The sequence below is a fragment of the Phyllostomus hastatus genome, unplaced genomic scaffold (assembly GCF_019186645.2).
Source record: "Phyllostomus hastatus isolate PE091 unplaced genomic scaffold, TTU_PhHast_1.1 phas_scaffold_585, whole genome shotgun sequence".
Taxonomy (NCBI): Eukaryota; Metazoa; Chordata; class Mammalia; order Chiroptera; family Phyllostomidae; genus Phyllostomus; species Phyllostomus hastatus.
The window spans coordinates 7,939,843-7,952,943 of record NW_025334037.1 but is presented as its reverse complement, the minus strand read 5'-3'; the positions used below and the strand labels follow the sequence as shown (position 1 = coordinate 7,952,943).

At 39.8% G+C, this 13,101-nt stretch overlaps 1 protein-coding gene and 1 pseudogene across 2 annotated transcripts in view; both read right to left on the bottom strand.

Moving 5' to 3' along the window:
• Positions 1-425: 425 nt before the first annotated feature.
• LOC123809909 lies at positions 426-12,879 on the bottom strand (annotated as a pseudogene).
• LOC123809991 (natural cytotoxicity triggering receptor 3 ligand 1-like) overlaps positions 7,715-13,101 on the bottom strand; it is a 25,531-nt gene continuing 20,144 nt past the window's right edge. For both annotated transcript variants that reach the window (XR_006784166.1, XR_006784167.1), the window contains exon 6: positions 7,715-7,935. The gene's annotated coding sequence lies outside the window, so the exon portion shown is untranslated. The remainder of the gene's footprint in view (positions 7,936-13,101) is intronic.

The window sequence follows — 13,101 nt, the reverse complement described above, 5'->3', positions numbered from 1 at the left end:
TTACCTGCATCTTTTATGGAAATGGATACTCTGTCTGCCTGGAGAAAGCTTACAGTACCAAGTGTTGTAAAACTATAACTGTTAATAAAGTCAGAATGGAGGCTATAGTAAAATAAATAAATAAATAGGAAAGAAACATGTTGTTTGATATCAATAAATGATAAGAAAGAATTATAAACAATGTTGAAATATATCACCTCATCATAAATATGGATATCAAATTACACAGCTGTTGAAATGTACAGCTACATAAAAATGTTATAGAAGCCTTTTCATTTTTTTTGTAATACAAGGTGCTTTATTTCCACAAATGTATAGAAAATAGCATAGATATTAATAATTTGACATTGCATTCATAACAAACGTGGATTTCAGTTTACTCAGCATTTTTATTTCCCTAAGCAAAGAAACAAGCAAAAAAAAAATCACATACCTGGCTTGAACTGAGAGTGTCCACCAGGCCCTGATGGAGAAATTCTTGTTGTAACTTTGTTTGTTCCATCTGCTGTACAACCTGGGGAGTGGAAAAAGAATGTTTTAAAAGGCAGTATTATTTGATTTTCTCTTATACATGTGACCTTCAACCAATCACAGCACACTCAAAAAACATTATTTTCCAAAATGCGATTTTCAAATATACAATTTAGATTAATATTCAACATAACAATTTTTAAAAATACCAACATTCAGAATACTATAGCTAATCCTACACTGAAATATTACGACGACACAGGGTTTTGGGAAAGCCCCTCACGCCACAGTCCTGTTACACGACACAACCTGATGGTACTCCATCTTCTGCGCCTCCAGCTGGTCATGCTGGTGCTGTAGCTCTTCTCTCTGTTTCTGAAGCTCATCTGCTTTTTTCTTGAGTTTGTTTTCTTGTAAGGAGATTAGACTTGCATATTCTTTCAGTTCTTCATCTGTGAGGAACTGTTGCTGATCTAATGTCTAAAAAGAAGAAAAAACATCTTAGAAATATAACCTAAGGCCCTGGCTGGGTGGGTTAGTTGGTTAGGGCATCATCCCCATGTGCCAAGGTTGTGGGTTCAAACCCCCACCCCCTGCCAAGGCACATACAGGAATCAACCCATGAACACATCAGTAAGTAGAACAACAAAGCAATGTGCCTCTCTCTCTCCCTGTCCTTTCCTCTCTCTTTCTCTCACGTTTCGTTATGACAATGTGCCCACTCAGGCATCACCTCTTCTTTAGAGGTTTTTAGAGAAACATCAACTTACCCAGATGACTCAGCCCCACTACAGCCCAGATTTGGCAGCCTATGACTTCTCACTTTTCCCCAAACTCAAATAACCTTTGAAAGGGAAGAGATTTTAGTCTGTCAATGAGATTCAGGAAAATATGATGGGGCAGCTGATGATGATCAACAGAACTGTGTGAAGTCCCAAGATACCATATTTGAAGAATAGTGAAGCATCATTGTCCTATATACAATGTTTCTTGTATCTTGTATCTTTTTCAATAAATGCCTCTTGCATAGTAAATAGCTGGATACCTTCTGGACATAGTATATATTTATGAATTTATTATATATGTAAATTAAAGATGGGACTGTGCACTATTTATACATTGTATGGTATAAAGGCATATACTAAATACATACGCTCTTTCTATATTGGCATAACACAATATATAATTTTAGTGTCTACCTCTAGGTAACTTCTAATTTATTTTTTAAATGTATTTATATTTCTAACTTTTAAGAATGAACATTATTTCATAATTTTTAAAAGACTTCTAAAGAAATCTGCTCTCCCCAAACAATCAGATATTTATGGTAAAGAAAAAAAATACTTTTAAAAAAATCTAAAAAGTAAGGCCAAAAGAAAAAAAAGAAATCTACCCTCCTAAAAGACTTCTATTAATATGGAATGTTATTACAAATAACAGATCAATTGCCACAAGCTTTCTGAGAACTCAAGTTCCTTATTTTCAAGTGACATTCTTTATGAAAAGCCAAAATAGTAAGATGATACATGCATACATAATGGGAAATAAAAGTTAAAAGTAGAAAGGATTGATGTAGAATTTCTTGAACCATATGGCCCATTTCAAGTTGGTTCTATTACCTCCCAGCTATCCAGCTCCAAGAATTCCTTTTTTTCTATAGCTTTCAAAACCTCTTCTAGAGTCACCAATCGGTCTTTGTTTGAATCAACCTGATCAAAGGAAGATGTAGTAAAGTCAAATAACTCTTTCTCGTATTATTTAAGACACTGGAAACTGTCTTGCAGTAGATGCTACTACATAAACATACAGCAGTTAGGGCTAGCCTCACGTCCACAAACCACTGAGGGGGAAACAAAAAACAAAACAGAACACTCGGCATTATACTAGAATCAGAAAATAGATATTTTTCTCTTCCATATAATTCAAATTTGAAAACACTATGAAATATCTGTATCCCTGATACCCCATTAGATCACTAAGTCAAAGTTGCTGATGTGACTGGTAAGGCTACTACTGTCTTCCTTCCTCACTACACCATCTGAAGCCAACTGTTAGGGCAAGAAAAATAACCTTTCCAGGAAGAGGACTGTTTAGCTAGAGTCAAGTGAAAATGCTGTCAACATTTTTTCTTAAAAACAAACAACTAAGTAAATCAAAACAAAAGTTTACAATCTCTCTAAACCCTCCAATGGCTCTTGTAAACTACCACAAATTCAGTTACAAAAGTAATGCCCGAAAAGAAATCCATCTGTGCCCTGGCTGGTGTGGCTCAGTGGATTGAGCACCAGCCTGTGAACCAAAGGGTCACTGGTTCAAATCCCAGTCAAAGTACATGCCGAGGTTGCAGCCTGAGAGGCAACCCATCAATGTTTCTCTCACACACTGATATTTCTCTACTTCTCTTTCTTTCTCACTCCTACTCTCTCTAAAAATAAATAAATAAAATCTAAAAAAAAGGCATTCATTTGCTACCTGGGATACCAGTAGTCAACAGAAATCCCAACTCATCAACATCAGGTGAAAATCACTCAAGCAAAACCCTGCTTTTGATGTCTCTATGAGATTTTTCAGCTTAGTGATGTAAACAAGAAATAAAATTTGTTATAAACCACTTAGGTTCTGGGTATTTGGATTTTCTTACCAAAAACTACAACAGCCATTTAATATACGAAATATTAGACTACAGTATTTTTTTACTTCCAGAAGGATGTTTATAGCTGATATCCAATAGCATCTTAATCTTTTAAGCCTTGGCTGGGTTGCTTAGGTGGTTAGAACATCACCCCTATACACCAAGGTTACAGGGTCAATCCCTGGCCAAGGCACATGCAAGAATCAGCCAATGAATGCATAAATAAGTGGAACAACAAATCAATGCCTGTTTGTCTCTCTCTCTCTCACTCTTTCTCCCTCCCACCCTGTTTCTTTCAAAAATAAAGTTAAAGAATATATTTTAAAGGAGTTACAAATAATTTATGTGTATTAAGGGGAACCTACTGAATATTCTGAATCAAAAATGCAAAACTCCAAGTAAAAACCAATTCTGTAAATTTGCCTTCCATGTTGTGGTAAAATTTATTGCAACAACTTGATAATCCATACAAGGAATAGATCTTAAAATGTGTAAAACATTCCTCATTCATTGCATGTTCCCTCATTCTAAGCCTTTCTTCCTCCATTTCTACCATATCATCCTCTTCATTTTGGGGGTCATATACTTTGTCCAACTAAAAAGAAAAATGTTAAAACACCATAAAACAAAGAAACTAGAAGGAGAAAGAGAGAGCGCAAAACAACCAAATACTTAATAAACTCATTTACATCCTTGGTAAATAGGGCTTCTAATTCTTGTTCATCGAGGAAGCCATCATTACTGATATCTGAAGTTCCCAATGCAAAAAACTGATTTTAATGCCTTAGAAAATAAATAATTAAAATACAACTATTTACAAATGGTTTGCAAAAGTAGTGCTGACATGAAGCATCAATACACTGCAGAAAAGCCTTCTTTCTTTATGAAGCCACAGATCACTCCAATTGATAACACTTCACTTATAGTTTATCATAGTTTTTGTAGAAAACTCAAACAATTTTTTTCAAAAAATATAAAGTAAAGCAATGTGCTATAAAAGTAAATTTTAATATGGTAACATAAATACTGTTACATATAACCTACCTAGTCACAGAAATACTTCATTTTACAGATAATACTTCATTTTACATATAATGACTTAAGAGCAAAAGTAGGTCTAAAGCCCTGGCTAGTGTATCTCAGTGGATTGAGCATGGGCCTGCCAACCAAAGGGCCACCAGTTTGATTCCCAGTCAGGGCACATGCCTGGGTTGCAGGACAGGTACCCAGATGGAGGTGCGTGAGAGACAACCACACACTGATGTTTCTCTCCCTCTCTTTCTCCTGCCCTTCCCCTGTCTCTAAAAGTAAATTAATAAAATCTTGAAAAAAAAATTTTAATGAAAAAAAGGTAGATATAAAGACAAAGCTACTGATCTAAAATATTTTATACTGCATATCAGCAACAAAGAGTATTATACTATCCTAGGGAAAAGCTCTTAACATTTACTGTAGATAGGCCTCAATAGCAGACCATGGCAGAAATATGAAGAGTAAAGCAACCTGTAAGTTTTCAAGTGGCAGACAGAAGTATGAATACGTGTATAAACATGTTACCGTGTAATTTGAAACACGTCTTGGGGTGGACATCGTTGGGGTCCAGGCCGTCGGTCTGCTCCCACACCTCTTTCAGCTGGTCTTTGCTGCCAGGTGAGTCGGTTTTGAAGAAACAAAAAAGCTGCTCAAAACGAAACACAGGCTACATGACTATAGACTCAAAATACAACAGAAATTTGAGGAACTTTTCAGAACTAAGAATCAAGAGTTAAGTACCAGTAACTTAGGATAAAATTCTATTTGGAACAAAGTATTTTCCTCTAATTATGATTTCATGAAGTCATGGTCCTTACTGGGCGACTAACTTTGGGATGATTTTCATGTTTTTTCTTCATTTCTTCAAATTTGGATTTTTCTTTTTTCTTCATTCAGCATTTTTAATTATTCTCTCCTTTCATGTTCCTTCATCATTTCATATTTTTTAAATTCTTCATGTTGAGTCTTATCATAGTGTTCGAGATCACTAGTAGACTATAAAGTAACATTTAAATTAAATTAAAAGGTATGCTTTGAAAAACACAAATAAAGCCATTCTTACACATAGCATATTTTCTAACAGAATACACTATAGAAGGGCCAAGAAATATACAGTGCACCCTTCTTTTCAATTCTACCACTTTATTTCAGTCATTATTATTATCAGAAATGCAGGCATTCAAAGAAACTAAAAGTTTAGCAAGTTCCTCATAAGTAATATATACATTGATTTAAAAAAGAAGAAGGAAGGGACTGTCTCAAATTTGACAGGAGAAAACTAGATAAGTTTCTAACCACTTAATTCAGTGTCATAACATCCAGGCAAGAACTGTTAGTTTGGTAGCTTGTACAGCACAGCATGAGGGGTATGCTAACTCTTATCTAAAATCCCTGAGGCTGGGGGCAAGGGGTGGGAGGCTGGAGGAGGCGGGCAAGGAAGGAAAAATGGGGACACCTGTAACACTGTCCACAATAAAATTAAAGTTAAAAAAAGGAAAATTCCAGCAATAAACAATTCATAAGTTTCTAATTGCATAAATAGATGAGAGATAGACAGAATCCCTGAGGCCAGATGAGTTTCAGAATTTTCTATCAACTAATATTTGACAAGGGAGCCAAGGATACTCTTCAATAAATGGTGCTGGAAATGTTGGATATTCACAGGTACAGAAACAAAACTAAACCCCTTACACCACATATAAAAAGTAACTCTTAGTGGATTAAACATTAAATATAAGACCTGAAACCATAAAACTCCTAGAAGAAAACAGAAGGGAAAAGCCTCTTTTCTTTAAGATTATTTATTTATTTATTTTTTAGAGAGGGAAGGGAGGGAGAGAGAGAGAGACAGAGAGAGAGAAACATCAATGTGCGGTTGCTGGGGGCCATGGCCTGCAACCCAGGCATGTGCCCTGACTGGGAATCGAACCTGTGATGCTTTGGTTCACAGCCCATGCTCAATCCACTGAGCTATGCCACCCAGGGCGAAAAAAAGCTTCTTGACATGGGTTTCGGCGATGACTTTTACAGCCTGGATGGACCTGAACAGCATGATGCAAAGGGAAGTAAGCCAGGCACTGAAAGACAAATACCATATGACCTCACCTGTAAGTGGAACCTAATCAACAAAACAAACAAATAAGCAAAATAGAACCAGAGACATGGAAATGAAGAACTTACTGATAGTGACCAGGGTGGAGGTGGAGGGAAGGGGATAACAGGGGAAAGAAGAGAAGGATCATCGAGGAACATGTATAAAGGACCCAAGGTCAAAAACAATATGGGAAGGAGCAAAAAACCAAATAATCCAATATAAACATGGGCAAAGGACTTGAATAGACATTTTTCCAAAGACGATACTCAAATGGCTGACAGGTACATGAAAAGGTGCTCAACATCAATAATTAGGGAAATGCAAATCAAACCACACTGAGATATTACCTCATGCCTTTTAGAATGGCTGTCCTCAGAAAGACTAGAGCTAAATACTGGTGAGAACATGCAGAAAAGGGAACCTCTGTGCACTGCTGGTGGCACTGTAAATCAGTGCAGCCACTGTGGAAAACAGTAAGGACTTTCCCCAAAAAGTTAAAGACAGAACTACCATATGATCCAGCAGTTCCACTTCTGGGTGTACATCTGAAGGAAACAAAAGCACTGTGGCAAAGGGGTATCTGCATCCCCATGTCCACTGCAGCACTATGTACAATAGCTAAGAGATGGAAACAGCCTGTGTCCACCAATGCAACCACAGAAAGAAGGAAATGCTGCCGCCTGTGACAACATGAGTGGACCTGGAGGGCCTCATGCTAAGTGAAATAAGTCAGACCAAAACAAACACTGTATAATCTCACTTAGAGGTGGAGTCTTTTTAAAAAAAAAACAACTTATTTCATCGGAAAAGAGATGGGAGTTATGGGTACCAGAGCAGAGTGTGGGCACTTGGGTGGCCGTGGCCAAAGGGCACAAACTTCCAGTTATAAGGTGGATGAGTCCTGGGGATGGCGGTACAGCACGGTGGCCAGAGTTAGCAGTGTTGTGTGGTATATCTGCAAGTTGATAAGAGAATAAACCCTAAAATCTCTCATCAAAAGAAAAAAAAATTTTTTGGTAACTGTATGAGGTGATGGATGTTAACAAAACTTATTTCGGTAATCATTCTGCAATGTCAAGGCATTATGCAGTACACCTAGAGTTAAACACTGTCACACACCAATTATATCTCAATAAAACTGAAAGTAAAACAAAAAAAGAGAATTTTCTAAAGTTTTTTAAGAAAGGGAATATGGCACATATGCCACATTATGTAACATCCCTGCAGAATTTTAATCAAAAAGAATAGTGCTTCTCTAGCAAAATCTATGAACACTCACATCAAGTAGGCTAAACAAAAAATGTAAGTAACCCTACTCTAATTCAAGCTAGGTTTCAGGTGTTACACTTGGTTTTTATTTATTTTTTGCGGGGGAGAAGGGCGGATTTTGCCATTGTGTTTAAGAGATCACAAGACCTGTATGCACAAATTATTATCTGTTCTAAAAAAGGTTAAGCCACCTCCCTTTAAAGAAACACAAGAGAGTAGTTACATTACCACTTCATTGAAATTGACTTGTCAAATTACAGATCTCTATAACCATTACATATGTGTATTAAATTACAAAACTTCCTGTCACTCTTTTTTAGAATTATTCTTATTGCCTTCATCAGCATATCTAAATCTGTAGATTCAAACTTGTCAGGATTCAGGTGGTTCAGGTGCTGGAACTGCTTCAGCAGAGCATGGTGGTCTATGCCTGTGTCTGACACAAAAGAGAAAACTATGAATGATCAATTAGTAGAAGCTGGAAACATTAATATAAATAACATACAAGAATAAGCATTCATACTGATTCCTGTTGATATTTATAACAAAATTCAAAGTTTTAGATTAAGGGTCCATATTTTCTTGTAGGATATTTTACATAATGTATTCTAGGCAAAGGCAATGTCCTTGAATATAGAGTGGAATACTATATAATGTGCACGTTTTAATGTTACTTCTAGAGAGACTAGCTGACCAGTATAATAGCAAAAACTTTCTACTATTTTGAAACTACTACCAAATTTCCTATGTTTCATTAGATAAATTCTAATCCTTTACCCTCATCAAAGGTCTAAGTAGAACTTCTGAAAAGAATTGCTCTAAAATTTATATGAAAGAGTCTTTGTATTCAGGGATTTTCATGAGGTAAGTTTCTGACTTGTCCTTTTTGGCTGGTCAAGTGCATACTTCTAACCCCATCGCCTCCTAAGACAACTTGCAGTCCCACGTGGCACTCAACCCAATGTGACACTGCCCAAGTGTGTGTTAAGAGGGTGACATATTTTCTAACAGCTGAAACCATGTTTTGATTTTTTTAGCTGTTCACATGTATGTCATAATTATTACTGACCCACGTAAAACTGGAATTTGGAAAAGTTGAACTGAAAAGGCAAGCAAACATTGCCAAGTAAAGCCCAACCCCGTACTTACATTAAAAAATAAAAGATTCTTTGTATGATGCTCCAATGAATCTTTTAGGCAATAAAAGTCTAATTCCAATAAATTCATTTGAATAATGACTGATTTTTAAAGAAATATCAAAAAAAGAAATATCAATTGTTTTTCTCTGTAAAACATTTTTAAAAACCAAGTAACAACAGTAAGTATTGTAGTGTAGTTGAAAGGGCAAGTTATTCTGCACTGTATCGTATTATAGAATTGAACAAGACAAGTATGTGCGTTGATCTGTTGGAAATCAGGCTTTCCCACTTAGGAAAAATGAATATACAAACATGGAGTGAAAGAAGGCAAGAAACCCATGGAAATGGACAGGAATTAGTGCTATCAGTGTGAACTGACCATTTACAAAACTTGTATATGTACACATATATTTCAGGTACATATGCATGTGTATATGCATACACATATGTACACACACACAAAAGTGCATACATGTATATGTGTATAGACATGCACATATTTCCTAACTCTATCTGATGAAAATTCTGGGAAGAGTATATATTCCAGGAGCAGTGAGCACAGCTAGTGCCAGCCCTAGGGCTGTAATACCACCTCCCCCTTAAGAAAAGAACTGGTCCCATAAACCTCTAGCTCCTGGGCTGGCAGGTAGGTACAGGCTAAGCCCAGGGCATTTGGTTGTGCTAGGAAGGGACTGCTAAAGTGAGTTCAACCAAGCTTTCACTGAATTCTTGCTATGACAGTGTACTGAGAGTTTTACTTACAATTAAAGACCTGTTACATGACTTAGTCCTAAAGGATATGACCAGACAGTGAAATACATGAAAAGACACTTAACCTCACTCAAGATTAGAGAAATACATATTAAAACTTCACTAGTATACCATGTAACAGAATGATAAAATTCCTAAAGTTTTTTATTTTATCGATTTTTAGAGAGAGAGAGAAAGGGAGAGAGAGACAGAGACAAAGAGAGGGAGAGAAACAGAGAGAGAGAGAAACATCAATGTGTTATGGATTTGTCATTCCAGTTATTTATGCATTCATTTGTTGATTCTTCTATGTGCCCTGACTGGGTATGTAGCCTGCAACGTTGGCATATGTAGAACATATATGTTCTAATCCACTGAGCTACCTGGCCAGGGCAAAACTCCTAACATTTGGGACTAGCTGGTATGGCTCAGTGGGTTGAGTGCTGGCCTGCAAACCAAAGGGTCACCAGTTTAATTCCTAGTCAGGGCATATGCCTAGGTTGTGAGCCAAGTCTCCAGTTGGGAACATGCAAGAGGCAACCACACATTGATGTTTCTCTGCCTCTCTTTCTCCCTTCCTTTCTCTAAAAATAAATAAACAAAATATTTTTAAAGCATTACCACTTAAAATTAAGAATTATTTTTAAAAAACCCTTCTGATGTTTGAAGATGCATACTATAAGGAAGAATGTGAGAGAAATTATTGCCGGTGGAAATGAGTATAGATACAACATTTGTGGAGGTGGCCGGATCTATCCAAATTACAAATACATACATGTATCTTTTAGTTTAACAGTTTCACTGCACGGGACATATCCTTCCAGTAATCTTAATCAGATATATAGCGATACCTAAGGTCTGTCCAGAAAAAGTCCAGCCATTGTTAACATGAAGAGAACGGTTCTGCCCTGGCTGGTGTGGCTCAGTGCAATGACCCTAAGGGTTGCTCCTTCAATTCCAGGCCAGGGAAGAGGCACCTCAGTCCTGAGTTGTGGGTGGGGTTCCCAGCTGGGGGCATGACAGAAGCAACTAGTAGATTCTCTCACACACCAACATTTCTCTTCCTCTCTTTCTCCACCCACTCTCTCTAAAAATAGATAAAATATTTTTTAAAAATATAGAGAATGGTTTGCACAACATTGATGTAACCTGGCAGCCAAGGAAAGTGGACTGGAATGTGCATGTGTGAACAATGATGACTTCACTGTACTAGTCAGTGGGGGCACTACATGCTGTTGATGAGAATGTGTACTGAATGAGTGAAGCAATGAATCTGCATCAGATTTTGCATTAAGCTTGAGCACTGCTCTGCAGTAACTATTCAGATGCTTCAGAAGGCCTCAACCAGTGATTGGCAGCTTCATCACAGCAATGTGTCTGGTTACGCATCCTGTCTCTAGCAGAGATTGTGGGTGAAATGTCAAATCACCCAGATGACTCAGCCCCCCTACACCCCACATTTGGCACCCTGAGACTTCTGGCTTTTCCAAAAACTAAAATCACCTTTGAAAAGGAAGAGATTTCAGACTATCAATGAAATTCAGGAAAATATGACAGGGCAGCTGATGGTGACTGGGAGAACTGTGTGAGGTCCCAAGGTGCCTACTTTGAAGGGGACTGAGGTATCACTGTCCTATGCACAATGTTTCTTGCATCTTCTTCAATAAATGTCTGCATTTTTCATAGTATATGGCTTGATACTTTCTGGACAGACCTTGTCATATAAACAAGAGCATTCACTAGAAAAAACACAAATGTCCACCAACAGAGGTCTGGTTAAAAAAAACTGCAGTATCTCCATATAATGGAAATTTATGCAGCTGTTTTTACATTTATAATTAATTGGGGTCCTGTGGTCAACCGGTCACAAGCTGGGCAGATGACTGGGGAAGAACAGTCCCTGGGTTGGGGGCCTGCTACTGTGTTTCTGTGGCCCCAAGACACGCCTGTGGTCAGGCCTCAGCCACCCTTGGTCCCTGAAAATGCCATGAGCTACAGAGTGGGCCCAGCCAGCTGGGGAGGGCAGTCGGTGAGGGAGCACGTTCCAGCTGGGAGATCGGGGGTATGGGGCCTGCATGGACAGGGACAAGCTGAGGTGGACAGGAGCCCCCCTCCACAGGGCAGGCTCCAGCAGGGAGGAGAAGGCATGAGGATGCTGAGCTTTGCTGAGTCCTGCTCAGGCACAGGGACAGGGAGATGGGCCCTCTGCCTCTGCCCTTTGCCTCAACACCAAGCCTCCTGCTGTGAGGGCTCCATGGGCTGGGGCTGCTGAGCCTGCCTGTTCCCAATCTGTCCCATACCCTCAGAGGCTGGGGCAGACACTGGCATGCCAGACAGAAAAAGGCCGAGGACAGGGGTGTTGTGGGCCTACCACACTCAACGGGCCTCAGACCAAACTCTGGTGTTGGTTCCCCACCAGTGGCTGCCACTCACTTTTTCCAGAGAGTGACTGTGGAGGGTCCATGGGTTGCTAGAAAAGGAGATGTTGGAAAGGTCAGGGTGGGGGTGAGCAAGGTCCCTGAGGCAAAGAAGGCGTTGGACCTCGTGGGCCTGACCCCAAGCCTGGACTCTTGAGCAGCGTTGCGTATACCTGCTCATAATTCTGCCTTCTCCCTTGTCAATAAAGCCTCCCTCCTTCATGGCCTAAACTCTGGACTGTTCTTGCTGGGGAGCTGGGAGGCATGCTGGTGGGCAGGGAAGGCAGGAGCTGGAGCGGCCACCTCTCATTCCAGAGGTGCCATGCACCCTAGTCTGGAGGCCCTTGAATACCCCTGAGGCTGCTGGTCTTCCCCAGTTCAAGGGGAACATTTCCCTGTTCGCCTCAGGCAGCCCAGCCCTGCCAGCCTCTCTGGCCATTCCAACTTTGGACACCCACGCAGCTTATAGCCCTGCCTCCACTCAGGAATCTGCTGGAAAGCTGGGGTGCTCAGGGAGAGAGGCGGGGCCATGATATGCATTAGCCAAGTGACTGGAGCATAAGCTGTCAGGCTAGCTGCCTGGGTTCAGATCCTGGCCCTCGCTCTACAACCTTGGTCAAGTAACTTCACCTCTCTTTGCCTCAGTTGCCTCATCTAAAATGTAGGGCTATTAATCATGCCTATGTCATAGAACTGTTGTGGGAGTAAGTAAAAAATACACGTAAAATACTGAAGTGCCTGGTCCATAGTAAGTGCTCAGGAAATGCTAACTGTGGTGACTGTGGTTGAATCAGCCACACGATGAGACGTCCGATCAAGCAGACGTTAAGAGAGAGGGCGATGAGTGTCTGTGCCTGGTCCTGTCTCTTCCCTGTGTCCTGTCTGAGCTAATCTGCAGGGGCTGTGGCAGGGCCTGTTACCTGGTCTTCTTGTCTCCATCTCACCCCTCAGTCCATCTGCAATACCACCACCAGGGCTCTTTTGAAAAGGCCTGTGAACATCCTGTCCCACGTCCACTACCAGCAGTGGTTCCCCGTCACCTTCTGGGTCAAGGCCAGACCTGTACCCAGCCATTTCAGGCTTTGCCTGCTTTCCAGCCTTCCAGTGTCCCCTCCCACTCCTCTGGCTGCCTTCCTGTGCCCTCTTTGCATATAACATTGACCTCCAACCTCCAAGCCTTTGCCTGCATTACTCCCTTTGCCTGGACTGCCCAGATGTCATCTCTGCTGAAATCCATAAAAGTCCAGACCAAAGCACGCCTTTTCAAAGCCTTCCCTGATTGTTCTGGAAAGACAT